Source organism: Poromitra crassiceps (assembly GCF_964638095.1).
Source record: "Poromitra crassiceps genome assembly, chromosome: 4".
Lineage (NCBI taxonomy): Eukaryota > Metazoa > Chordata > Actinopteri > Beryciformes > Melamphaidae > Poromitra > Poromitra crassiceps.
In genome coordinates this window covers 72,394,177-72,405,716 of record NC_139626.1, presented here as the reverse complement: position 1 = coordinate 72,405,716, position 11,540 = coordinate 72,394,177, and the positions used below count along the sequence as shown (strand labels likewise).

Below are 11,540 nucleotides of genomic sequence, written 5' to 3'. Positions count from 1 at the left end.
AGTGATTTATGACATCACTCAGGCCACTGGCCACTTCTCTTTCTTTCTTTCCTTCTTTCAGACAGACGGACCGACCTCTTCTTCTAATGGCTTTCCGGCAGACTGGATGTCTTGCGGCACATTGCGACACACACTCTCACAGAATATTACACAAATTCCAGAGTCGGGGGTCCGCCCCCTCATCAATGTTCCTCCCCCCGGCCGCCTCGCTCTCCTCTTCGACCCGGACCTCTTGGCCCTCGTGCCAGCCGAATTCCCTCTGTGCTCGACGGCTCCCGCTTTGAATCCTCCTCGACACCCTTCTGGACTGACCCAATTATAGACAGCTTGGCCCCTAGAGCCCACACCATAGAAAGATGATGTCACTTATACATATCACTTATACATAGACATTGTGACATCATCAGTCCTGGAATTATTGATAGAGATAAGAGGGCTCCATGCCAACAGCCCAACAACATCACGTCAGAGCAGAGGATGGAGGAGGTCAAACAGGCAGCCAAACGAGTTTTTATCAACAACATAGACTCATACGCCTCCAAATGTATTGCTAAGCTATTATCTGAATGTGCGGTTAGAGCGCCTCTGGCTCATGACAGGGAGGTGGAGAGTGAGGAAAAGGAGGAAAGCACGAGCACAGACCACAGCAAAGAAAGATGCTTTCAGATCGTTGGGACCGTTACCAAGAAAACCGGAGAGGAAAGAACATATGTCCAAGAGGAGTATTTTCAACTGAGAAGCGAAGAACTTCTCCACCAACTGATGGACTGTGACATTATCATCTACAACATTACCCAGCATGTCGATCATGTGGATGAGGCGTCCTGGGCCCTCTCAGCCCTCCACAAAGAAATCAACAATTTTAGTGGGTCAAAGATGTTCATCCTCATATCCACGGTGATGACCTGGGCCTGCAGCAAGCCGGTTGATCCCGACGAACCAGAGATTCCTTTGACCGATGAAGACTACAGGAGAAGAAGAACCCATCCCAACTTCAAACGACACATCGACCTGGAGAAACTGACGGTCAAAATGGGGAAAATGAAAAGCACGGTGTTCTCAACGTACGTGGTGGCATCAGGACTGCAGTACGGGATGGGAGAACAAGCCTTCCACTTCTTTTTCAAGATGTCATGGCTCGGTCAGGAACATGCAATACCTGTCTTTGGAGAGGGCGACAACATCGTCCCCACTATTCACATCAATGACCTGGCCAGTGTGATTCAGAATGTCATTGACCATAAGCCAAAGCCACACTACCTGTTGGCTGTGGATGATTCCAACAACACCATGGAGGACATTGTGAAGACAGTTGCCTCTTCCCTTGGTCCAGGGAAGATCCAGAAAAAGCCATTTGAGGATGCCTTCCTCACGCAGGATTTGAGCCAAATAGAAATTGATTCCATGTCTGTCAACCTTCACATGGATGCTGTCCACCTCAAAGAGTTGTTTAACATCCCCTGGGTTTGTCAGGCAGGTCTGGTGGAGAACATAAAGCTGGTGGTGGAGGAGTACCGGCAGACCAGGGGACTGCTGCCCATCCGTCTGTGTGTATTAGGTCCTCCTGCAGTGGGGAAGAGCACTGTGGCTGAACAGATCTGTAAACACTACAAGCTCCATCACATCAGACTGAAGGAGACCATCTCTGAGACTGTCGCCCAACTGGAAGCTGATGTGAAGAACGATGATCCAGAGGCAGAGACGGAGGACTCTGCAGCAGAAGCCCAGGAACTCCTGGAGACCCTGAAGTTAAGTATGGGTGAAGGACAGGAAGGGCGTTTGGAGGAGCAGCATGTGATCAGGGTGATAAAAGATAAGCTGAAATCTAAACCGTGCAGAAACCAGGGCTTCGTTCTGGATGCCTTCCCCAAGACCTACGAGCAAGCTAAGGCCCTTTTCTATGCTGAGGAGGATGAACAAGGGGCTGAAATATCCAAGATGCAAGATACAAGATACAACAAGAATATTGTCCCAGAGTTTGTCTTGTGTCTGCAAGCCTCTGTCGCCTTCCTGAAGGATCGGGTAATGAACTTGCCTGAGCGGCTGGTAGAGGAAACCTCCTACCGCCAGGAGGACTTCCTGCGACGGCTAGATGCCTACAGGGAGCGCAACGTGGAGGACAAAACCGTTCTCAACTACTTTGATGAACTGGGCATTGTCCCTCAGGACATGCAAAGCAGCGGCAGCGATGACCCTGACTACCTGCTACTGACCCAGAAGATCATCCAGAAAGTTGGACAACCCAGGAACTATGGCCCCACTGCCCGTGAGGTGGAGGAAGGGGAGAGGAGGAGGGCCGAGGAGAGGCTCAGGCAGCAGGCCCAGGAGAAGGCAGAGGAGGAGCGGTGGGAGGTGGAGGAGGCCGCGCACAGGGCCCAGCGCTGGGAGGAGTGGAGGAAGCGCTTGGAGGAGGTGAAGAAGCAGGAGAATGAGCTGCTGGAGGCCCGCTCGCGCCCTCTGAGGAGCTACCTGCTGAAGAACGTGATGCCGACCCTCAACCAAGGCCTGATCGAATGCTGCAAAGCCCGCCCACACAACCCCGTGGACTTCCTGGCAGAGTACATCTTGAAGAACAACCCCCGATATCAAGATGACAATTGAAGTGTAAGCCGAAAACAAGACACAAACCAGTGGGGTTTTTTCCAGTGAGGCATAGGAGGATGGTCCTCTATTTTCTAGAAGAGATTGGGCATTTTATATAATAATATATATTTTTTTTAATAAAATATCAATCAAATGTGTTTTTTCTTAATAAAAATCATGCTATTCTTAAAATGCTTCAACAACAGTGATCCCTGTAGGGCAGTGATGGAGCGGCATGCAGACAGAGTCTGTGCCAGTCTGTCATGCCCAGTCATGCCCTCGGGGGGTAGAGGAGAAAAAAATCCTCTCCTAGGGCGTTTGATTCCCATGGTAATTTATCTCATACAAAATATTATTGGTTGAAAACACATGCATTTGACAAGGAAAAGTGAAATGATGTGTTTTTCAACCAATTATATTTAGCTGGAGCCTAACCCGCTCTCACCAATCAATACCAAACAATTAATTTATTCAACCTAATTGGTTGTTGATTGAATAGATTGCTAAGATTGACATTGTATCGTCCACTGATGAATGAGTCTCTCAACGCTGAATCAAGCTCACTATGCTACTAGGAAGTGAAATCCACTTTGCTGTCATGACCTTACAGGAATGATTTACACATTGACGACAGTAGCAGCATTCATCAAAGGAGATTCCAAGGCACTCTTCATCTTTAAAAAAGCTTTAATATAAGGCTAGTTCTTCATGGAACAGCATAAAACAGCCAACATGTTTCGGCCATATGGCCTTCTTCAGGGCTGGTTGCCCTATCTACAGAAAGGAGACACATAAGAATACCATACTCCACTCCAATAGCTTCCACCCAGACACATTGATTAATAATATCCCCTTTGGACAGTTTCAAAGATTACATAGATTATGTGATACACACTCTGATTTCCACATTCAAAGTAAGGAGATGTACAGCCGTTTCAGAGAACGTAATTACCCCCCAGAGACAGTAGATGCAGCCCTTTCCAAAGCCAGCGCACTAGAGCGGCAGTCTCTTCTTATGCGTAAACCTAAAACCAACAAACCAGATCAAGTCTATTTCTCCACCAGATTTAGCACACAGTCGTACGCAGTGAGGAATATCATTAAACGTAACTGGGATCTCATCAGGAGCGATGAGACGTTACAAAGGGTCTTCCCAGATCCCCCTATATTCTCTTTCAGAAGAGCACCGACTTTAGGAGATAGACTAGTGCGTAGTCACCAACCTGCCAAGGAGACAGCCACTTGGCTACCTAGAGTCCCGAATGGCACCTTCAAATGTGACCATTGCAACCAATGCGACTTAGTAGTAAAATCCAAAGGCTTTACTCATCCACACACATTACAGACCTACTCTTTAAGACATTTTGTGAATTGCAAAACCACCCATGTAATTTATATTCTGTCTTGCCTTCGATGTGTGGCGTTCTATGTGGGACGCACTAAGTGACGGCTTCAGGACCGTCTAGCAGAACACAGATATGCTGCTAAAATTAACAACATGGACTATGCTTTGGTCAAACATTTCAAAGTTAGCCACGTTGACTACTCTGTTTCTTTCACAGCCATTGCTATAGATCAAGTCCCATCCATATCTAGAAGAGGAAATCGAGAAAAAGCCCTGAATCAGTTAGAAAGCCGCTGGATCCATAGACTACAGGCTATGCGTTCCCCAGGGCTGAACGATGCTATAGATATGGTTTATTTTCTTTAGATCTCCTCCCCTCAGGAATTTGACAGCCCTGCATCATGATTATTATATATGTATTTTCTTATTCTATTGGTCTCACAATGTACTATGACAAGTGATGTTTGTTTTATTTGTGATCTATGTATTTTTCTGTTGTTCTTCTAGCCTAGGAGTCTTCTTGTATATAGAACAAACGTCAGTAAGTTGTTCATTTAGGTGACATGGTTGACCTCTTGTGGTTAACATTATGTACTATTTCCCAGCTAACAGCTGATAAGGATTGTCATTAAGCTGCTGAACCTATTAACTCATTCATGGCCAGTTTAGGACTGCCAATATTTAGCACAGGCCAAAGATTTTCATAATTGTTGGTCATCTTTCAAGACCCACAGTAAATTATCTATTAGCACCAAAGTGATTTGCAATACCTCAAAATGAAGATGTACGTCTCTGGGTTCACCAGGAAAAAAAAGTGAGCTTTTAGCATGTTCTGTACTCTACTTATAGCCATTTATATACACCCTGTTTTCACCCAAAAGGTCTCCCTGAGAAGATAAACAGGAGAAAAGGCCATTTTTGTAAAGGGCACAATCTCAGGCAGAACTCGCTCTCAATTCTTTTATTTTGAACTGTATTGACATCAGACATGTAAATATTATTCATTATGACACAAATGACAAAAAAAAAAAATATATATATATATATATATATATATATATATATATATATATATATATACACATGAAGTGCTTTTTTTTTTACATTCAACAATACAGTTTACTCAGTGTGAGTGAGTGTGCAGACAGACACACAGACAGACAGACAGACAGACAGACAGACACACCGACAGACAGACAGACACACACACACACACACACACACACACACACACACGATCCCCCTTTTATCTTCGTTACGTTGTTTCCGGGTCTGAGTACTGCTGGCGTCTGCTGCTATGACTGCCGCTTCTGCCTTGTTAGCTGTTCGTGTGTTTATTTTGTTTTGTTCTGGTCCACCTGTAGTGAAAATCATCTGGCAACTTGCATTAAATATTGAGTATTTAATGTACAGATCTCTCCTCCAGTGGTCACAGGAACTGACCTCTGGATGTGCCCTGCATCTTGGGGGGGGGGGAACAACCCCTCCCAGACCGGTTTCAACTGGTTTGTCAAACGCCGAACACCAGAGTCCTGGACCCTGTAGAGAGGTCACTCAGCTGACCTTTGACTGGGGAGCCCGGTCATGTGGGGCTGATCCCCTCACCTACCCTTGATGAATGACAACAAGGGAGGTGGAAAACAGCCCCAACTTATCCCAATGGACTTGAGGTGACTCCGGGGAACCAGACCGTTTGCTATTACCCATCAGACAGGAGAGAGAGTTATCTAACAGGTCACACAGACACTGACCTTTTTCTGTGGAAACATTTTCTTAAAAGACACATGCTCAGAATGTTCATATAAAAACATCTCGCAATGTATGCATATCTAGGATCTCATGTTTGGTATCAAACTGCTCAGACATTGTGATTGGAGTTAACAATATGTATTTCATAGGGATGACATGCATTTAACTTGCTCTTGTAAAGGAATGAAGGAATGCAATACTATGACTTTATGTGCTTTCAACCAGAGGTCATAAAACTAATTGGCCGTGTCGAAGCGGGAGACAGGATTACTTCTAAAACTGTGTTGTCTCATAAGGAATGTACCATAGCCTAACCAAATTGACTTTATATTTTGTCAAGATATAAGTGTTGTATGTGTGAAATAAAGAGTAATTTATCTTATAATAAGATCATAATAAGTACAATTAGTATACAACCTGTCCCATATTACTGAATCTAGTAATTCCTTTGGATTCACCCGAGATAAGTGATTAATTAACCTGTGGTTCCCTTAGATATGGTTTGGTTGTGTACACATATATAGGATTTGGTAAAGATACGTGTTCCAGAAATAGTTTTGGTTTATTCCTTAAATATAAAGATACACCACACATGTTTGATTTCAAAATAATCAGAATAATATGTGGGATGTAATTGTGAATGTGCCATGGCCGTGAGGTCATTTGACGAGATGTTTGAATCGTGTTATAAGTTTTAAGGGAAAAGAGAACAGAAGCTCTTCCCCATCTGGGCTTGTCTCTGGGAAAACACAGTCATAAATCTCTCGGCCAGCCTGACTCCATCCCTGTGTGACAAGAACAATGCTTGTCTATGTCTATAATATCTATCTATCTATGTAGTTATCTATTTACCTCTCTCTTTTCCATCTATATTTTGTCTTTATCACACCAAGAGTGATGTCAAGAAATATAAATATGCTTGTAAGAGAAGTACATAGTTTAGTTGAGTTCTAAACCCATACCCTTATCTGAATGCAATAGGAGGCAGGGCCATGTTGAAAGGGGCGTATCCCTGCCCCTTTGCTCCTGACAGGAGGAAGTAAAAAACTGTGGCTGGCTGCTCTCTAACAGACTTGTGCAGACGAAAAGAAGAACTTTGGCACAACAAGGACTTTTTAGAACAGGCAGAGCCCTCTGCATTCAAGATGTAGTCCTATACTTTTAGGCCTCAAAAGATGCCATGCTTTTGAAGGCCATTGCAGCTTTCACCACACCAAATGGTGATTGTCTCATATAATTCTGCCACCAACAAAGAGTGTCACGTGGCCCTATCGAGGAAGGACAGCCGCTCCCGACCGCAGTACTCAGGAGGCCGTCTTCCCACAAATAGGCACGCTGACTGACTCTTAAGGATGGCTTTTCAGTTCCAGACGATATAGTTTTCCAAGAGTGGAAACAGATTTCAAGGAAAACCTGGCTCTCATCAAACTAAATATAGTGAGATTAGATACCTTTTGTTGCTTTATTTTTGATAGGTGAAGCTTAAATCATTTTTGATGATCCCTTTTATAATTGCCATTACTAAAGGGCGATCCCCTTTTTCAACGGGATGAGATCCTCTAACCAAGACGATCATTAAAAGACAATTGAACCAACAACCAGCCGGTTTTGAGACCCCTCGCCTGCCCGTCCAAGAGCAGACACGGCCACCCTTCGTTGCCATGGCAGCTCCTGCCTTCCGGTTGGATCCCAGCCGAGCCAGGGAAGGCCGTTCTCCCGCAGACGAACAGAGGGAGAGAACCCTCGACTCTCAGACAGGCAAAGTGACCACATGCCTTTCTGCCAATTTTGAGAGTGCTGTGAAGATTAACTTAGAATAATCACCTATTGAATTAGAATATGTATTTAATTAGGTTAGGTTTAAACTAGGCTTTCTTTGAATATATTATTCCCTTCCTATTCCTTTCACATTTCTGCTCCTTTCTTACCTCTCTCAATCGAACAAGGTGTTATGTATAATACTGTGATTTTACTATGCTTATATGGTTTAATAAATCTGATTATATATGAGAGAAGTGGTTTGGGTCTTTTTCCAGAATACAATACTCCAGCGATGCAGAAGTAAAGCGAGAAGGACTTACTGTACACCCTGGTTTATAATGGCCCATATGAATTAAATGAATTATATAGATGAAGCTTTAAAGCTATAATCTAAAGCTAGTGGCATCCCGAGGCATTTCCTGAAAGACAGACCATTGTTTCAATGGTGAAAGTATTATTATAAATCATAATTTTTATGTCTATATGGTTCATAATTCATAACGCCATTATTATTGATTAAATTCACTACACACCCGTCCTCGTCCATGTCTCCCTGTCCTATCCTCCCTGCTATTTGATCGTTCCCGTTTTCCCCTCGGCTATTCAACACGTCCTCACCGCCCTCTGGATTACCCGTCAAACTGATCGATCATTTCCTCATTCCTCCGATGATCAAACACATCTCTGGATTACTTTCTCCCGTTTTCTCCCGGCTGGCACACAGGAAGGCGACCAGCTCGTGCAGCGCGCCGAGGGGCGTTTCAATGGCGTTTCTCCTGTCTGCACAAGGAAGCGTTTATCCGTTTTCTGTTTTTCCTCCTGCTCAATTTCAAAACAACAGCTGCGGTATGTGTTTGTTCACGTGTTGTCGGCTTGTCTTAGATGCTAGGGACCTGATACTATGTCACAGGCTGGGGAAGTGTTTGAACTACGCGCTGCACTAATAAAAACAAAAACTCGTCAAACACGTCATTGGCCCTCTGGGCTATTCCTGATAACACGTCAAAGACGTCTTTGGCCCTGAATGAGTTAAGGCCTCCTATACTGACTTGTTCCTGTTTGCAACCAGCCCTGAAGAAGGCCATATGGCCGAAAAACATGTTGGCTGTTTTATTCTGTTCCATGAAGAACTAGCCTTATATTAAAGCTTTTTTAAAGAAGAAGAGTGCCTTGGAATCTCCTTTGATGAACTCTAAGCTTTCCCCAACATCCAAAGAGCACCTTCTGTAAGCATTTTTTCACTATAAGGAACGCCGAAGCCCTCCTTTCCTTTAAAAAAAAACTCTCTCGTAACGGACAAGCCCGTCTTTTATTGTCACACGAACACCACAATACATGCATGCGGCCACAACACACGCATGCTGACGGTGGCCGGTGAAAAGTGTCCTCTGCATTTAACCCATCCAGGCATGTCCTTTCCTCCGAGGGGCAGGCCAGGAGCAGTGGTCGCTTTCTCGTACAGCGCCCGGGGACCAACTTCGGATGTTGTCGTCACTGGTCGGATGACGATGACGATCTGATCTTCTGCATGTTTTTAGTGGGGGGGTTATATATGGAGGAACCCCCTGTGGGAGGACGGGGAGAACATGCAAACTCCACACAGACAGAAAGGCCCTTACGACGAGATACCCCACCTGGGCAGTAGGCACTGAAGATATGGGGGGGGGAACACAACCACAGCACCCACAGTGTCCCAGGCGAGAATCGAACTCAGGACCTTCTGACTGTGAGGCGACAGCTCTACCACTGAGCCACCGTGCCATGTAGTGCTCTGTTCATCAATAGTAGAAGTGAAAATTCCCAGCCTCCTTGAACACAGCATTTACACACCTCTGGCTGGCTGGCTGGTCTGACCCATCCGCTGGACCAGGCCGGCCCATTTTTTATAGAGGGGTTCTCCCCCTACTGGCAAGTGATTATGGCATGGTGTTAGAAGGACCTCCCCTCTGCTCTGCTCAAAGTGGCCTGCTCCATCTCAAAGCGTCTCAACCGCGGAAGTTCAATTTCCTTACATACATGTCAATATCTACAGCTAAAATGGACATAAAACAAGCGTCTAGCGTTAGTATCACGCGCCTATCAAGCCTTTATGTTGATGGCCATCACAAAGGAGATACTTTATTTTGCTTTGTACACGGACTGGACTGGACAGCACAGGATCAAGCGCACTGATGTTAATAGGTAGGCGGGCATGGAATTTATATTTGATATACATAATGGCTTTGTTAAGACTGCGTTGCCTATTGTGCTGTTGTTTTTTGGCCGCCATGCAGTGCTCATGCGTGTGGTGTGAATGTGTTTCAGTGTTTGTATAGTTAGAGTCTTATTTCATGACGTGTGCATCATGTACAGTACAAAGACGATGTGCTGCCTTGTGGCGCCGGGCAGTTGTGTCGGGGATGGCGTTTCTCTGAGGCATGTGAAGCTGCTGTACGCATATCAAACATATTGGACTGTTGCTGACTATTACATAACTGTCATTCCCCAATGAAAGTTTGTTGTTTTAGATCACAACTTCTGCGTGGGAAGTGCGGGCGCCTCTTTCAGGCCCCGTTTGTGTGCTCAGTCTCAGGGCGGACACTCAGACCACAAGGCCACTGAGCTGGTTTTGATAAAAGTATCAAAACGCCTGTTGTCACTATACAGTCTTGTCACTGGTGTGATTGTTATATAGTGCAGTCTATATGAATGGCTCTATTTCTTTTTACTCTGGCACAGACTATTGATGAATGGATGTGCCTGTGTATGTGGCACTGTTTATTTACATATAGCCTATATGCAGTGATTAGCCTAATTTGTCTCAAAAATATAGCACATTTTAAATATTTTGTGTAACTTGTGAATATAAACTCTTGATTTACCAAGATCAACATACAGTGTGACATAGGGCTAAATACACAGTCAGGGCCCTATTCTCCCACAGGCCTTCGCCGCAAAAACTGGCCTTAAATGCAAAAAAACATGCCTTGCGCCTGCCTCGGGAAGATAGCAACATGGCTTTAGGCCCCGAAATGCGCTTTACACGAAATAGGCGTGGCCTAGAATGGGCGTTTCTGCCTTAAATACCAGCCTAATGATATCTTCCCTCCTGGCGTTAATTTAGCGCTTTGCGCTTTTGAAAACCAGGCCTATTTCAGTGCGCCGATTGCGCGGAGCGCTCCTCTGCCTCTCCTCTGTCACCCTTCTCTGTGTCACTCCCTCTCTCTTGCTCATCAGTCTGACAGGCACAATACGACTGCTTGAAAAAAAAATTGCCGGTTCTCTCTCTCTCTGACTCCCTCGCTCAGACAGACACAACACAAGTCCGATAGAAAAAAGAAGTTGTTATACCGTAGCTACATAGTCTAACAACATGACCGTTTTTTCTAACATGACAGTTTTGAGGCTGTGACATTCAGAGGGTGTTGCATCATCCTACCTGTGCAGTGAAGGTGAGAGAAAACGAGATCATTCTGGCCAAACATTCACTGCCTGGCGTCCCTGCAACAGCCACACATGTGAAATCTCCCAGCATGCATTGGGCTAATCCATTTTGCTAATAAATAGCAACCAAATGAGCCGAAATAGATATAAAGGTAGATCTAAATAATGTGTAATGTGAACACAACCTGCAATTGTAGAACATTTCAATATTGGAGCAAATAAAACATCGAAATGAAAACACCACCCTATGTGAAACATATATGTCATATTGGGGCTATATATATCCTTTGTAGATTTAACGTGATTTAGATGAGTGATAGTGTAACGCGGTTCTACTGTCATGTCCTACTGTGATGTCCGCTCCAATAAATTGGCTTTACTTCACATTTTAGTTTTACAATAAAAACACATTTATGCAATGACTTTACATAATGTAGGCTATATTTATGTGCATCATCTTTGTGCAGCAGGGGAGAAGAAAAGGTAGCAAAACAATATCATTCTGGACAAACTTTCACCAATCTAATCTCATCATAGGGATAGGCTATATTTTTCTAGCTGATGCGTTTAGAACATTCTTTTCACTTTGATCTTGCTATAGTGTAGTGTATTTACATGCTTGCAGTATTTAAACTGCAGTTAGATTGGTTTGAGAATAATTTGGAATAATAGCCTATAT

The 11,540-nt window shown here is 44.3% G+C and overlaps 1 pseudogene across 1 annotated transcript; it reads left to right on the top strand.

Moving 5' to 3' along the window:
* The first annotated feature begins 477 nt into the window (after nt 1-477).
* LOC310775936 (adenylate kinase 7 pseudogene) lies at nt 478-2,601 on the top strand (annotated as a pseudogene). Its single transcript has one exon. The product of its transcript is annotated as an adenylate kinase 7 pseudogene (transcript).
* Nucleotides 2,602-11,540: the final 8,939 nt, after the last annotated feature.